The sequence below is a fragment of the Nannospalax galili genome, unplaced genomic scaffold (assembly GCF_000622305.1).
Source record: "Nannospalax galili isolate Female #2095 unplaced genomic scaffold, S.galili_v1.0 scaffold1018, whole genome shotgun sequence".
In the NCBI taxonomy this organism is placed as follows: domain Eukaryota; kingdom Metazoa; phylum Chordata; class Mammalia; order Rodentia; family Spalacidae; genus Nannospalax; species Nannospalax galili.
Window position 1 is genome coordinate 885,406 of NW_008342000.1, and position 14,719 is coordinate 900,124.

General features: G+C 42.9%; 1 pseudogene; it reads left to right on the plus strand.

Moving 5' to 3' along the window:
* The first annotated feature begins 1,421 nt into the window (after positions 1-1,421).
* Positions 1,422-2,108, plus strand: LOC103737899 (annotated as a pseudogene).
* The last annotated feature ends 12,611 nt before the right edge of the window (positions 2,109-14,719 follow it).

Consider the following 14,719-nt stretch of genomic DNA (forward strand, 5'->3'; position numbering starts at 1 on the left):
GGGTGGGAAAAGCAGATTGAATCCCTAAGGGCTTCGACACAAACCAATGAACTGTGAGGTTATTCCACACTTTAGTATGTGTGTCAGTTATTTTATTTATTCCCTGTGTCAAAATACTTGACACAGCAACTTTAAGTGAAGATTTATCTTGGCTCACGGTTTCAGAGGATTAAGGCCATGGTTGCATGGCTTCACAAGCTTGGGAATATCATCATGGCCACAATGTCTCATGATGCAGAGCTTTTCTCATGGTGGAAGGATAGCAGACATGTAGGGCAGTACAGGAAGAAACGAAGGCAAAATATAGTCCCCAGGGAATCCCTCCAAGAGAACCACTTCTTCCAACTAAGTCCCATCTCTCAAGGAATCCATCATACTATAAATGTATGAAAGGATTAATCCACTCATTAGGACAGAGCCCTTCTGATTTGTCTCTGGAGAGACCCTCTCTGACTCCCCCAGAGGTGTGCCTCATTAATCCTTTAGGTATTATTTAATTTAATCCAATTGACAATCAGAATTAACCATCACATGTGCTTTTCCTTGAAAGACAACAAACAAGTTCACCTCTCCAGCAATCTGTTTGTACATATGTGTGAATGTGTGTTTGATATACGTATATATGTATTCCTGTGTGTCTATATGCATGCACATATGTATGTGTGCAAGCCAGAGATCAGTGTCCAGTCTCTTCCTCAATGCTCTCCATCCTATGTTTAGTGAGACAGAGACTCTCACAGAGCCTGGAGCTCACAGATCAGCTAAACTGACTGGTCAGAGAGCTCCAGGGATCACCTGTCTGTGCCTCCCCAGTGCTGAAATTACAGACATGTGCCGCCATGCCTTATGTTATACATGGGCACTCAGGATCCAAACTCAGGTCCTCAGGCTGGTATACCAAGCACTTTACCAACAAAGTCATTTCCTCAGCCCCTGAGGAACCTCATTTCTACTCAGATCTTCAGAATTCATAATTCTCAAGTTTCCATCATATTCACTCTATTTTCCTCTGTATATTACCACAGGAGTATTCCAGCTACGGGCAGTATCCCCCAACAGAACATTTGACGTGATAACTATGACTCAGGAACGAGCCTGGCCTTTATGGGTAGAGGGTAAGGGCTCAAAATGACTCCATTGGTCAAGGAAGAATTGTCCTAGATCAGTTGGGACTTGGTCTGCTTGCTTACACCTTCTACAAGAATGATGTCAGTAACCAAACAATAACAATGAAATCACATGTCAGTTCTATAGATGAAAGCTAAATTTACATGTGGCTGAGTCAAAACTTTTTTGTTCACACCAGGATACCAACATGTCTAGATATTCATGGAGTACCTAGCTGCCTGTCATCCATGGCTAGAGGGACCTCAACAATACCCAGCATACTTCATCTTTTTCTTGTGATTTTGGCATTGTGATTTGGCATTGGATGAGACATCCAGTCACAAAGAGACTACACCTGCTTCGTAAATGCCCTTAATACATCCAAGAAAGCAAAGAGCTATCCTCTACAAGTAGTTGAAAGTACCACCTGCGATTAATCAATTCACCCAGGCCCAGGACCACCAAACAGCTACCTAGCTGGTCAAGCTTGCACACAAGTGCCAGCCAAAGACAAAGCAGGAGGAGAAATCGAGGCTTCTGGCCCTGGCCCGAGTTGAGAAGAAGGCTGCTGGCAAAGGGAATGACCCTTCCAAAAGACTACCTGTCCTTCATTCAGGGGTCAGTACCATCTTTACTTTGGTGGAGAACAAGAAGGCTCAGCTGATGGTGGCCACACATGGGGTAGACCCCATGGAGCTATTGGTCTTCCTGTCTTCCCTGTGTGACACGATGGGGGTCCCCTACTGCATCATCAAAGAGAAGGCCAGGCTGGGGCAGCTGGTCCACAGGAAGATGTATACCACCGTTACCTTCACACAGGTTAACTTGGAAGGCAAAGGTGCTCTGGTTAAGCTGATGAAAGCTACCAGGACGAATTACAAATCCATCATCACTGGGGTGGCAACACCCTGTGTCCAAATTCTGTGGCTCGAATTGCCAAGATGGAAAAGGCAAAGGCCAAACGACCTCACCACCAAACTGGGTTAAATGTCCACTGCTGAGTTTTCTGTACATAAATATAATAATTGCCCCTCAAAAAGAAAGATGTGTCTGATAAGACTGCTTACATCTTTACGTTCACAGTTAGAAACCTGTTCTTGAGAATATCCAGCTTCCCAGTTATTCGGATTCATGGCCAAAAACCACAGGTGACTATCTCAGGAATCTGTGAACTCCCTGAAAGACATCAAGCACTCTGTGCCTGAGCCATGTGCATTTTCTAGAAGAGAGTCCACAATGTTCATTAGATTCTCTAACTAGCTCCTAACTCAGAATAAATGTGGAAAGTACTTCTTTGGAGAAAACTAGTTCCTTACAAAGCAGGAGTGTGAACTCATCCTCCCCAGCCGTAAGAGGCTCTGGACACACGTGACTTTAAGCCATTATTCAGGCTATTCACTCAGCCTGCATTTAAGAGAATGATGTTTCCCTAACTTAATGTAATATTGCTATTGGCAAATAGATCACTCTTAGAGTTATCGAACCTGCCAACTTTTATAACCACCAAAGTAAAAAACGCTCATCAGAATTTGTCTTTTTATTCTCTCAACTGCCTTTAATAGATTTCTGTCTAGGATCAAAAGATTGGCTGAGTACTGGCCGTGCATAAAGTTTTGTGGGTTAATTAAGATGATCATTAGCTGCTCGGGCTCATGTTTAGCTTCATGATTTGTAGGCGGAGAGTTTGTTTCTATCAGACACAGTTGTTCCTTGGGGACCAATGTGTGCATGGACAGTGTTCGTGTGGATGAAGACCCTTGGAGAGAAACCCAGCTGCTTCCTAAGAGACTGGCTTGTGGCCTGCTGTCCTGGTAGAATGTTTTTCTCTTGATTTGGCCTCTTACACCATTGTGGGCAGAATTTGATTTGTTCATTTGTGAGCAATCCTATCACTATTATGAATGCTTTCTTATTTTCTCTGTTGAGATGTTTCTGTCCTTTTCACTGCTGCTTGTAGCCTTGTATCTACTGTATCTTTTCCTTCTGTGCCTCGTGTTCATCATCCAAACACCCATTAAGCTCCTACTGTGCTTTACTCAGACTGTTGGATATGGAATAAAAATGAGATAGAACATGCAGCCGGTGTCCTCACATTGTCCCTCACAGCCAGATGGAAGAGAAAGAGGGATCACCAGGGTGAGACAACAGCAGCCTGAATGAGACAGCACTGCCTTTCGAAGGGTGGGAAGAGCTTAGACAGGATGAATGGTAAAGAGGCTATTCAAGGAAGCGGGAATGCCTCCGATGAGGGCAGGGAGGCAGGTCGTGGCAGGATGCATTCATAGCATCTAGAGTCAATTGTTTGAGCACAGCTCCTTTTCTGCAGATGAGAACAGTCTCATCAAGTTAGTTGCTTTACTACTGTTGTGGGCTCAATGGGACAGTCGTATCCTGAAGCCCTAATTTTTAATAGTGTTTGGAGGTGGCAAACAGATTTAGATAAGGTCATGAGGATGGTTCTTTCACCAGGAAACCAATCTAGGGTACCTTGATTTTGGATTTTCCAGCCTCCAGAACTGTGAGTATGAAACACATGTTGCCGAAGTCACCCAGACCAGTGTCTCAGTCAGCTGGTACTGACTAAGAGCTGCAGCCTGAGGAAGCCTGAGAACTGTGCCTGAACTCTCAAAGCACAGAGGCCTGGACGAACTGTGATGCCTGGAACAGAGCCATTTGGAAGTGTCCAAGGCAGGAGGGAGCAGAAGGAAAAGGGGAAGGGGACTCGCTTTTCATATGGCCGAGTCATATGCTGGCCTTGTGTTTTCTTATCTTAAATGAGAATAGAAAAGCTCAACAGGGTGAGACGTTTACCAGTCTTGCATATTAATTTATTGGTAATCTCTAAAGTGCCTGTCTTGACGATTTTGTGGGTTTAACTCTTCACTAGCCAAATATATCAATCTCTATCTACTGTCTGTTGCAGAAACCCAAGAACTCTGTGCTAAGCGTCATGCCCTAGAGACCATGAAAAGGATGAATACAATCAGTGTCTCAAGAATACTAGTAATGTGGATTTGGGGAGCAAAGTAGACCTCATAGAATCGGTGAGGGAAACAAAACCAGCAGTGTTTATTTGCTTTCTTTTCTTTATGAAAGGCACTGTTAAATGCAAATACACGACTAATAAATAACAGCAGTCCTCCAGTGCTTTCTACATGTCAGATGCTCTGCTGGGCACTTCACACACAATGTGTCTAATTATGGCAGTAACCCAGCCAAATACCTGTCACTGTTCTCACTTTACAATCAGACAGAGGAGTTCAGGGAGGACTCGAAACCCGAAACAACACACAGTGTGAAAGTCAGGGTTGAAACCCTGAAGGGAAAGCTCATGGCAACAAGAACTTACTGTCCTCAAATGGTAAAACGCAGGTGAAAGAGTTTAAACAGATGATCTAAGACTCAATATTTAAAACACTTTAGCCAAACCAGCACAATGGACTCAGGATAATTAGAATGCTATTTCTAAGATTCTCTGTTCAGTTATTTTTTAAATCAGTTATATATGAACCATGCAGCATGGCTGAGGCTCACTTGAAGGCCTGCAAGCTCAGTGTAAGGCAGTAGTATGTTTCGGTCGTTAGTGTGGATTTAGGCTGCACTGATAGAGGCCGAGTGGTGCTGGGAAGAGGTGTTTCCTTTGGGGGCTTTGACGATCTCATTTGCTGAATGAACAGGGTGGAGTATGTGAGCTTTCAAAGTCTCATGAGTTGAGAGATCTACCGGTAGTTCCAATTCTTTCTGCCTTTGAAGTAGAAGCAGTGGCAGATACAATTATCCCAATGTAAAGAAAGTGTGAGGTCAAAGACAGTGCTCAGTTCAAGACAGAGCAAGGGAACTGCCTCTTCAGACCGGATCCTTGAATCTGAAGAGCTGTGAGAAGACCGTGTATAATTGAGTCTCAGCAAAAGCAGATCTGGAATGTTCATGGAGAACACTTTAGGTAGTGATTCAGTATAGCCATATCCATCACCATCTGCAGAAACTCAGAAACTGCTGGGTACCCATGCCCCAGTGAACGTCTAGGGGGTGAACAAAACTAATGTTTTAAGAATGCTAATAATGTGGCCCTTTAGATGGAATATAGGTCAGAACTTTCATCTATATGCAAAATGGACTTATTACAATCAGTGTAAAGAATTTTGTAAATAGTCAAGGCTTTTTTTATATACTGGGAAAAATCATCAGGAAGAAAAGAACACCTTTGGACATCCCTAAGGTAAATTCACATTCGCATTTAATCTTTCCCTTGAACTTGAAATGCGCCCCAACTCTCCCACAGAATTTGGTTTATTATGGTTTCTCAAGCTCAGATGTTACTAACTTTTTACTGTTTTCCTCTGCTGAAAGATAATATCTAAGAAAGATATTCTTGGTGGTTCATATAGGGTTGAGATAAACCACTTGAGAGGCTAGAATAGGAGGGTCGTATGCTCAAGGTCTGCCTGGACTACAAATAGAATTCGAGTCTAGCCTGAGCAACTTAAGAAGACCCTGTCTCAACATTTAAAATAAAGAAATAAAGGCGTGGGGCTATAGTTCAGTGGGCAAGTGCTTACCTGGTATGTGTGAGGCCTTAGATTCAGTTCTAAATACCACCAAAGAAAGGAAGGAAGGAAAAAGAAAGGGAGGAAGGGAAAGAGATAAAGTGGAAAGGAGGGGAGGAGAGAGAGGTGGAAGAAGGCAGCCAATTACCACATCCACTGTGCTTTTGTTGGCTCATGTTCACAGCAAGGTACTAGGAGAAACCAGCCCTGTTCTCCAGGAGGCTTCCATTGGGACAAGGAGACATATACACACTTCTCTACTTGTGAGATACCATAAGCCAAGGTCACAAAGAGTGTGATGATGGCTCTTGAGTTTCTAGGGAGTGTTAATAGGGGCGAGATAACCATTTCTTGCTCATTTATTGAATTTTCAACAAAATAAATCAGCTCATTTTAGAAAACCTAAAATGAACAACAGAGAAATGTGATAGGAGATTTGCACCATGTGCTATTTTATACACATGGTGAATTTTCTGCATCTCTCCTGGCATTTCTCCCAGGAGTTTCCCCTTAAAAAACTTGGGGTGGGAATAGGGGAGATCAAGATGAGTGGTGGAATTCATCAGGAAGCTGTCTTGTTCCATTTCTCCCTTGCTATCACTGAATATCACAGACTGGGTTTTTCCTAGAGCATAAAAGTTAATTTGTCACCAGACCTTGTGGTACAATCATGCAATCCCAAGTACTCAGCAGACTGACAAAGGAGGATTATAAGTTCAAGACCAGCCTTGGTTACTCAGCAAATCCAAGTCCAGCCTGAAAACTTAGTGAGACACTATTTTAAAATAAAACTAAACCAAGGTTTGGTGATGTAGCTTAGTGGTAGAGTACTTGCCTAGCACATGGAAAGACCCTTGATTCAATCTCTGGTATGCACTCTTCCCCAGAAAGTTAATTTGTCTTATGTTTCTGGAGGCTAAGAGGTCCAAGGTCACATCTGATGTATTAATTTTTGTCTATTGCTGTGAAAAAAATACCTGACAAAGCAACTTAAGGAAGAAATGGTTTATGTTGGTTCACAGTGTAAGGATACAGTCAGCCTATCATGGTGGGGAATTCATGATGACAAGAGCTTGAGACATCTGTCCCTGTGGCATCTGCAGTCAGGAAACAGAGGGAAGTAAGTTCCAGTACTCAGTGCATTTTCTTTTTATTCAGTCTGGGCCCCAAGTCCATGGAGTCATATGGCCTATATTTGGGGTGGGTCTTCCACATCAATTAAATTAATCTAGATAATCCCTCACAGACACGCCTAAGAGATTTGTTTTCATGGTGATTCTAAATCATATCAAGCTGCAAATCAAGCTCAATCCTTCATAACTTCAATCCTTGTCAACTTGATACCCAGACACATCACTTTTAAGCTATACTTTTGACCTCTTGTTGTCATAGGCTCATCTCATATTATAAAATATATTCAGTACATCAAATGTTTCCATCGACTTTAATAATTCAAAAACTGTTTGCAAGTTCAAGTGTCATCTGATACCCCAGGCAATCATTTAACTGTAAACTCCTATAAAATCAAAACAAGTTATACACTTCCAATATACAATGGCACAAAATAAGCATTCCCGCTGTAAAATTGAAGGAACGGTTGTACAAAAACAAGCCTGAAAATCAGCAGAGAAAAATTCAAATCCTGCAGCTCTATGTCCAGCATCTGATGGAATTTTCTGGGTTCCAAAGGACTCAGGTAGTCCCACCCTTACAGCTCTGCTACCTGCAACACATAGCATCTTTTTCTGGGCTGCCTGTATACCATGCCTGCAGCTCTTCATTGAATGTTACCATGATTTTGACATCTCCAAAATCCTATAGCCTCCATTGCAACTTAGGCTTCACCTTCACAGTTTTAAACTGGCCTTTCAACACCTCTCTGAAGGGTATCCAACCCTCTTACATATTGCCTGGCTTTTTGGAACTATGATGCAAGACTCTATGACCCCCCTTAATTCTCTGTTTTTCATGACTACAAAACTAATACCATGTAGACAATGATGCCAGGCTCAGCTGCTAGTCAGGCTTGGAACCATTTACACTAGCTTCTGTGTATTGACTCTGGGTAAACACTTCCCCAGACAGTCGCTTTTGCCCTCAGGATATCTTTTCTGTTGTCCCAAGGCAGAGTGCCAAGTTCCTCTTTTTTTAATATTTTATTTATTTATTTTATTTTAAGTGTATAAGCATATTGCCTGCATGTATGTATGTGTACCCATGTTGTGCAGTGCCTACGGAGGTCAGAAGAGGGTGTCAGATCCCATGGAACTGGAGTTAATGGATGGTTGTTAACCACCATGTGGGTACTGGGAACTGAACCTGGGTCCTCTGTAAGAGCAGCCAGTGCTCTTAACCACTGAGCCATCTCTCCAGGCCCCAGGTTTCTCTTTAATCATGCTGATCACTTTAACAATTACAAGTACTTTCAAATCTGCCTTGTCTGTAGAATTAAACTCATTTACAGTCTTTTCCTCTCCAAACTGCACAGTTTTAGCATCTTTCTGCTCTTTTTGCTCTTGCTCACTATAGACCTGGATGAGACAAGTAAGCAATAACCAGGCAACAGCCTGAATGCTATCCTATCTTGAAATTTCTTTCACTAAACAAATTAGTCCATTACTCCTGTATTCAACCTCACTCAAGATCTCAAGACATGGGCAGAATATAAGCTGGATCCTTTGCCAGAATATCACATGAATATCCTGTAGCCCAGTTCCCAATAGAGACCCTGTTCCCCTCTAAAACTACATGAGCTGGGCCTCAACTGAAGGCATTTCTCTCAAAATTCTGGTGTTTCACAATCCTACCAAAATAGCCCATTAAGCTCTGCTTACAGCATGCTAGAGCTTCTCTATCCCAGTGTTGCAACTCTTCCACATTCCTTCCACAAATCAGTTCCAAATGTTTAAGAACCACAGAACAAGGTTTATCATAATAATGCCCCCACTTCTAGTATCAATTTCCTATATTACTTATTTGTCTTGCTACTGTGTCAATATTGACAAAGTATCTGTCAAAACAACTCAAGGAAGAAAATGTTTGTTTGGGGTCAGAGACAAGAAGCAGAGAGCACGGAATGTTTGTACACAGCTCAATTTCACCTTTTTTTATTCAGTCTCGAACTCTAGCCCGTGGATGATCTCCTGTACGTTTAATGTGGGACTTCTCTCCTTAGTTAACTTGATCTAGATAATCCTTCACAGACACGCCCAGAGATTTGTTTCTGTGGTGATTCTAAAGCCCATGAAGTTGACATTCAAAATGAACCATAACAATTGGTAAGGTTCCTCTTGCTAGTGGGGTTTTGCAGCAGCATCCCTCGTCAATGCAGGCCAACGTGTGGTGAGAAAACGTTCGGAAGATAAGGCCAACCTTGTTCCTATGAGAAAAGACGACCCATTAACCTATTAATCAATGAATTTATTAGTCCATCCATGAGAGTAAAGCAATTATGACCTAGTTGCCTCTTAGAGATCTCACTGGACCTATCTCTTAATCTCCCTATAATGGGGATTAAGTCCCAGCATGAGTTTTTGTGGGGACAAACTATAAAACCCTAACAGAAGGCAACCCTGGAGAACACCCCATTTAAATATCTTTGCTATAATGAGTACTCAAGAGAGTGTTGAGTCCTCCGTTGAATACTATTCAAGTTAGTTACGGCATTTTCTGTACATTTTTACCTTGGTTTAGTCTCACTACACACCTTTTATATTGCTGTTCTTTCTAGTTTTGTTGTTGTCCTGATTGTAAAACTATGAAACTTCCCAAGGAACCAGGTTTTGAAAACAGCATAAAATGAGTGCCAAGAGCTGAAAAGTCATAGTCACATAGTCAGGCCAAAGTCAGGGGAGGGCAGTGGCTGCAAACAGCTATAATCTTTATGCAGTGAATTTCCACTTTATTTTTATGCTTTTTTGAATCTCTAATGCATTTAAATCAAATAGTTTACTTTCCTAATTCAGGAGAAATTATTTCTTGGTTTGCAACCAAATAAAAGACTATTTATGGCACTCAGGGACACTTTTTACTTACTGCTATGCCACTTGTAGAAATTGAAATTGTTTATTTTTACAAATATTTGGCAGCATCTATGAATAGTGTGAAGATGCTGAGATATGAAGATGGAGAATTTGTAGATAGACTTTTGTACCCTCTACCAGTGTCTCTTTGAATGTAGTTTCTGGACCAGGAGCATCATTCAGAAACAGAAATACAAATGCCTTTTTTTTGCACACACGTGCAAATATAGGCGCATGTACATTCAGACATCACTTGACTGAGTCAGAGATTCCAAGGGTAGGTAGTTTTAACAAAACCAGATAGCATTGTAAGAACAACTTGTTCAAGGCTTAGAGACTTGGCTCTCAGTGTCAAAGGTGAGTGGCCAATCCTGATTTCTCCTTCCATCTGCCTCCCCATAAGTTTATTCTCTGGGTGAGTAGATAATGTGCATGCAGTCATAGTACCTGAATATATTCTTCCAGATGTCTGTGAGGAGATACAATTCCCTCACCTTAACAGCCTTCAGCTATTGCTGCTTTCAGTACTTAAACTGCATCAATCAGCAAGCAGGCTCTACAGCTAGAATGTGTCAGGTGCCATGGCAATAATGAGGAACTTCCTAACTGGTGAGCCCATTTTTGTTCATCCCTCATCATGCAGTCTGGCCTTCCAGGTGCCTTGTTTAACAAATAGTGGTTCCTTTGCCTGGCTTCACCATACCCTGTGCCCTGTACTACCCACAGTAGGTGGAACAACTCACCTGGGATGCAATCCCAAGATCTCTTTTTCTGAACCCTGGGCAGCTAAGCATATAAGTTCCACAGAAGGACAGAACAGGGCATACTCAACTGTGTAATTCTGCATTTCTGTTCCTCCATTCAAATCCCTCTGCAATACACCTTAATGGGAATGGAATATTTCTATGAAATAAATACATGCAGCAAGGAATCAATCACTATCTTGTTATTGCAGCAGACATGGTGGACATGAGAAGATATCTGTCCTGTATCAGCCACCATTTAAAATGAGCCTACTATGGAGGACAGATTGCAAATTACATAAAACGACCCTGAATGATGCTCTTTTCAGAACTGTTTGAAGAATCCCAATCTGCCCTTTCTCAAATCACCACAATCAGTAACCATTTTGCCTCTGGTCTTTGCAGTCGCTGCCAATCCATGATTGAGACAGTGGGAGGCACTGGGGGAAAAATGACAGGCTTCCAGCCATCCCCAACCTGCCAGCTCACTCACAGCATGACCTTGAACACATTCCTTAAAAGGTCAGGCCTCAAGCTCCCTCTATTTTAAACACAGGGACTCATTAAGGAAATTGGAGGGCCTTTCCATTGACAATCATGCATTCAATGTACACTTCCAACTTGCTGGCTTCAGGCAAGCAAAAATGTCTCCTGCAAGTCCTTCTGAGACAAATCAACTTGTATGAGCCCACTATCCCTAGTCACCTCCACCTATCAGCATCTCCATCCAGAGGTTCATTCTGGTTTGAAGTTTCTGGGAGTGAGACATCCTAAGTAATTTCTCTGACCCCACCACCAGTGAGCAGCTTTGGCAGGCTCATTTGGCATTCTGGTGACATTTGGTTTGGCTCTGGTTCCAGCAGGACTTGTCCCAGACTGTCAGCATGCCTGTCTTGGATACTGTGAAATTATAGATTAGAATACTGAATGATGGAACACCACCTCTCCATCTCGTGAATCTAGGAGCTTCTTCTGCCATTACAACCCTGAAAAGAGCCCGTTCACATGTGGGCAGAAGTCAGCCTTAAATTACCCAAAGAGCCCAAGTACTAGGCTTGGGTTCTACTTGTTTACAAAATAGGCACTTTCAAAGGCCCTTTACTAGGGACTGGCAATTCCCAGGTCCCCTGCTATAGGCTGATGCATAATGCATAAGGTGCTGGGAAATGTGTATTCATGAGGGCGGCTTGGCTTTTGTCAAAAAGAACTGTGAAATATTATGATGGAACAATTTTCATTTCTGCCACATTGTTTTTATAGTGCATTCATGACTGGGGATTGAGGGCTTTTTGAGTTTTGTCTGGTGCAGATGTTGCAGTGGGGAGAGCTGCTTCAGACGTCTGTATTCTCCAACTCTGTTGCTGACAATTACATGAAGCTGGGAAGGGGGGCTCTCCCAGAGAGACAAAGGATTTATGTCCTCAAGTGATCTGGCCCCGATGGATTCAGGAGAGTAGGGGAAAGGAGGAGAGGATGGACAGAAGATGAGAGGGCAGGAGGGAGGGAAGAAGAGGGGAAGAAAGAGAAGGAAAAAGAAGCCAGTATCGCTGCTGTGTTCTGATTGTCGAGCCTGGGCTGTGCTTTCCATCTGCAACCTTGTTTCTCACATATTCCTAACATTCCTGAGGGAACCATTATCTCTGTTTTACATATTGGGAAGTAGAGGCCTGACAAGATTAAGCCACTTGCCAGAAATTACACAGCCAATGGGTTGTAAAAGGTACACTTGAACCCACATCTATGTAAGCATCTATGCATTCTCCAACAGGACCAGAACTGAACCCAAACAGCAGTACTCGCTATCTACAGCCATCTGAGAAACAGTTTTAGATACAGGGGTAAGAAATATCAATGTTGCCAGTGGGTTTCAGAGGATAAGGGATATGCTTTGGACAAGGGCTGGGCATTAATGTCCTGGAGCAGAAGCCACTTGCAGACACTACCACCACCACCACCACCACCTGGGCACCCACAATACACACATCTTCCACTGCTCTGGCTTTCAGGCATCTTGTCTGTAGCATGCAATGCAGGTAAGGTACCACAACTCAGCTACTTGCCTGAGGTTTTGCAGCTCCTGAATTTATTTTTATTTATTTGTATTTTATGTGTATGTGTGTTTTGCTTGAGAGTATATAAGTGTACACATATCATGATTGCTGTCAGAGTACAGAAGAGTTAGATCCCTTGGAACTGGAGTTAGGAATGAATTTTAGCTGCCATGTGGGTTCTGGGAACTGAACCTAGGTCCTCTGCAAGAGCAGCCAGTCACCTCCTGCTGAGCCATCTCTTCAGTCACCCCTACATTTTTAACATATTTCTAAAGATATATTTTTATTGAATGTTTGTGGATTTCATACAATACATCTTAATCATATTTAGCCCCCCCTTCTCTATTCCCCACCCACATAGCCTGCCCACAGGACTTCATGCATTTTTGTCATATATGTTAAGGCCTATTGAGTCAAGTTTGTGTACCCAGATGTCCCTCGGTGTGAGTTCATCCACTGGAGCCTGTTCGGTCTGTTTAGCATCACTCTCATAAAGAAGAGCAACTCTCCCACACCCAGCAGTGATCAGCTATCAATAGTTCTTTGCCAAAGTTGTGGCCTCCTGCTTGTTTCCCCAGTTCTATGCTGGTTTTTGTCTGATTATGTCTGAACGGGTCTTGTTCATGCAGTCACTATTGCTGTAGGTTCATATAAGCAAGTTCCCAGGTACCTGTAGGACTGTTTCCTTATGGTGATGCACTTCCTGCCCTGGCTCTTACAGTCTTTCTGCCTCCCCTTCCACAACGGTACCTGAGCCCTGGATGGGTGAGGTTTGATATAGGAATCTTGCCCAGGGACCCACGCTCTGCAGTGTCTTATTCTCTATACTTTGGCAAGTTGTGAATTTTTGCGTTCACCGCCCTCTGTTGCATGAGGAAGCTTCATATTTTTTATGCATATGATTTTGTGTGTGTGCACCTGTGTGTGTAGGTGCACCTGGAAGTCAGAGGTTGAATTTGGCATTCCTCATCAATCTCTCTCCACTTATTTTTGGAGACATGGACGATCACTAAATATAGAGTTTACCAATTGGTTAGACTGGTCAACAAGCCCAAGATATCTTTGTCCTTCTCCTTGGTGCTTAAATTACAGACCTAAGCCACTACATCTGGCTTTTACATGAGTGCTTAGAATCTAATTAGGTCCTTGGACTTGAGTTACGAGCACTTTACTGGATGAGCCATATCCTCAGCCCTGCTCCTGAATTTTTAATTTTTGTTTTCTGATACAGGGTCTCCTTGTAGTTACAGCTGGTCTGGAACTTGGTGTGTAGTCCAGGTTGTCCTAGATTTCACAGATCTGCCTGGCTCTGCCTTCCAAGTGCTGGGATTAAAATCCTGGGTCACCATACATGGCTTGCTCCTACATTTTTGTAGGTGCATTCTAGCTCAGGATTCTGGATCTCAAACCACAGCCTTTTCTCATCGAACAACAGGGCTGCTTCCTAGTCCCAGGAATTCTGGTTCCTTCTAATTCCTGACAGGTTTCTAAAGGAAGAAATTGTGGCTTAGTTTTCCTGGGATCCCCAGGACTTCCAGACTTCCATAACTACAGGCTCACTCAGAATGTAGGTAAATCATGGTCATATTAATGGAATCTGTCATGACAGTTAGAACCATGTTCTAGGCAAACTTTAAGACAAAGGGGCAGGAGAGGAATGCAGTCCATGACAAGGAAAGAGAAAAGCCAAGAGGAGGAGATGGTACCATGGTCTCTCTCTGGAGAAAGTGTTGGTGTGCATAAGACAAGAGGTCTCCTCCATCCAATACATGCTCAGATCACTGAGTAAGTGAATCCAAGAGAGAGCAATTCACAGAGCAGAATGGAGACCAGAAGAATGGCCAACTCATGCATTGGTGGGTTCACTGATGGCGAGAGCCAGAGCCAGAGCCTGTAAGCCCAAGCAGCATGGAGGAAAGCAAGACTGGAACCATATAGAGGCTCAGAGGATGAATCCCAGAGGCAGCACCTGGAGATGCTCCTGCTACAGCCTCAAATGGGAACGGCCCATGTGCATTTGAAAGTGGGGACAGGAGGATCAGAAGTTCAAGGTTATCCTTGACTACATAGCAAGTTGGAAATCAACCTGGGCTACAGGAGAGCCTTTCTAAAGCAAGAAAGGAAGGAAAGGAGGGAGGAAGGGAGGGAGGGAGGGAGGAAGGAAAGAGAAAAGTAGCACTTGACTGCCTATAGAATAAAATGAGAAGGGTAAATTCTATTGCTTGAGAAGGCCTTGTTGAGCTATCATC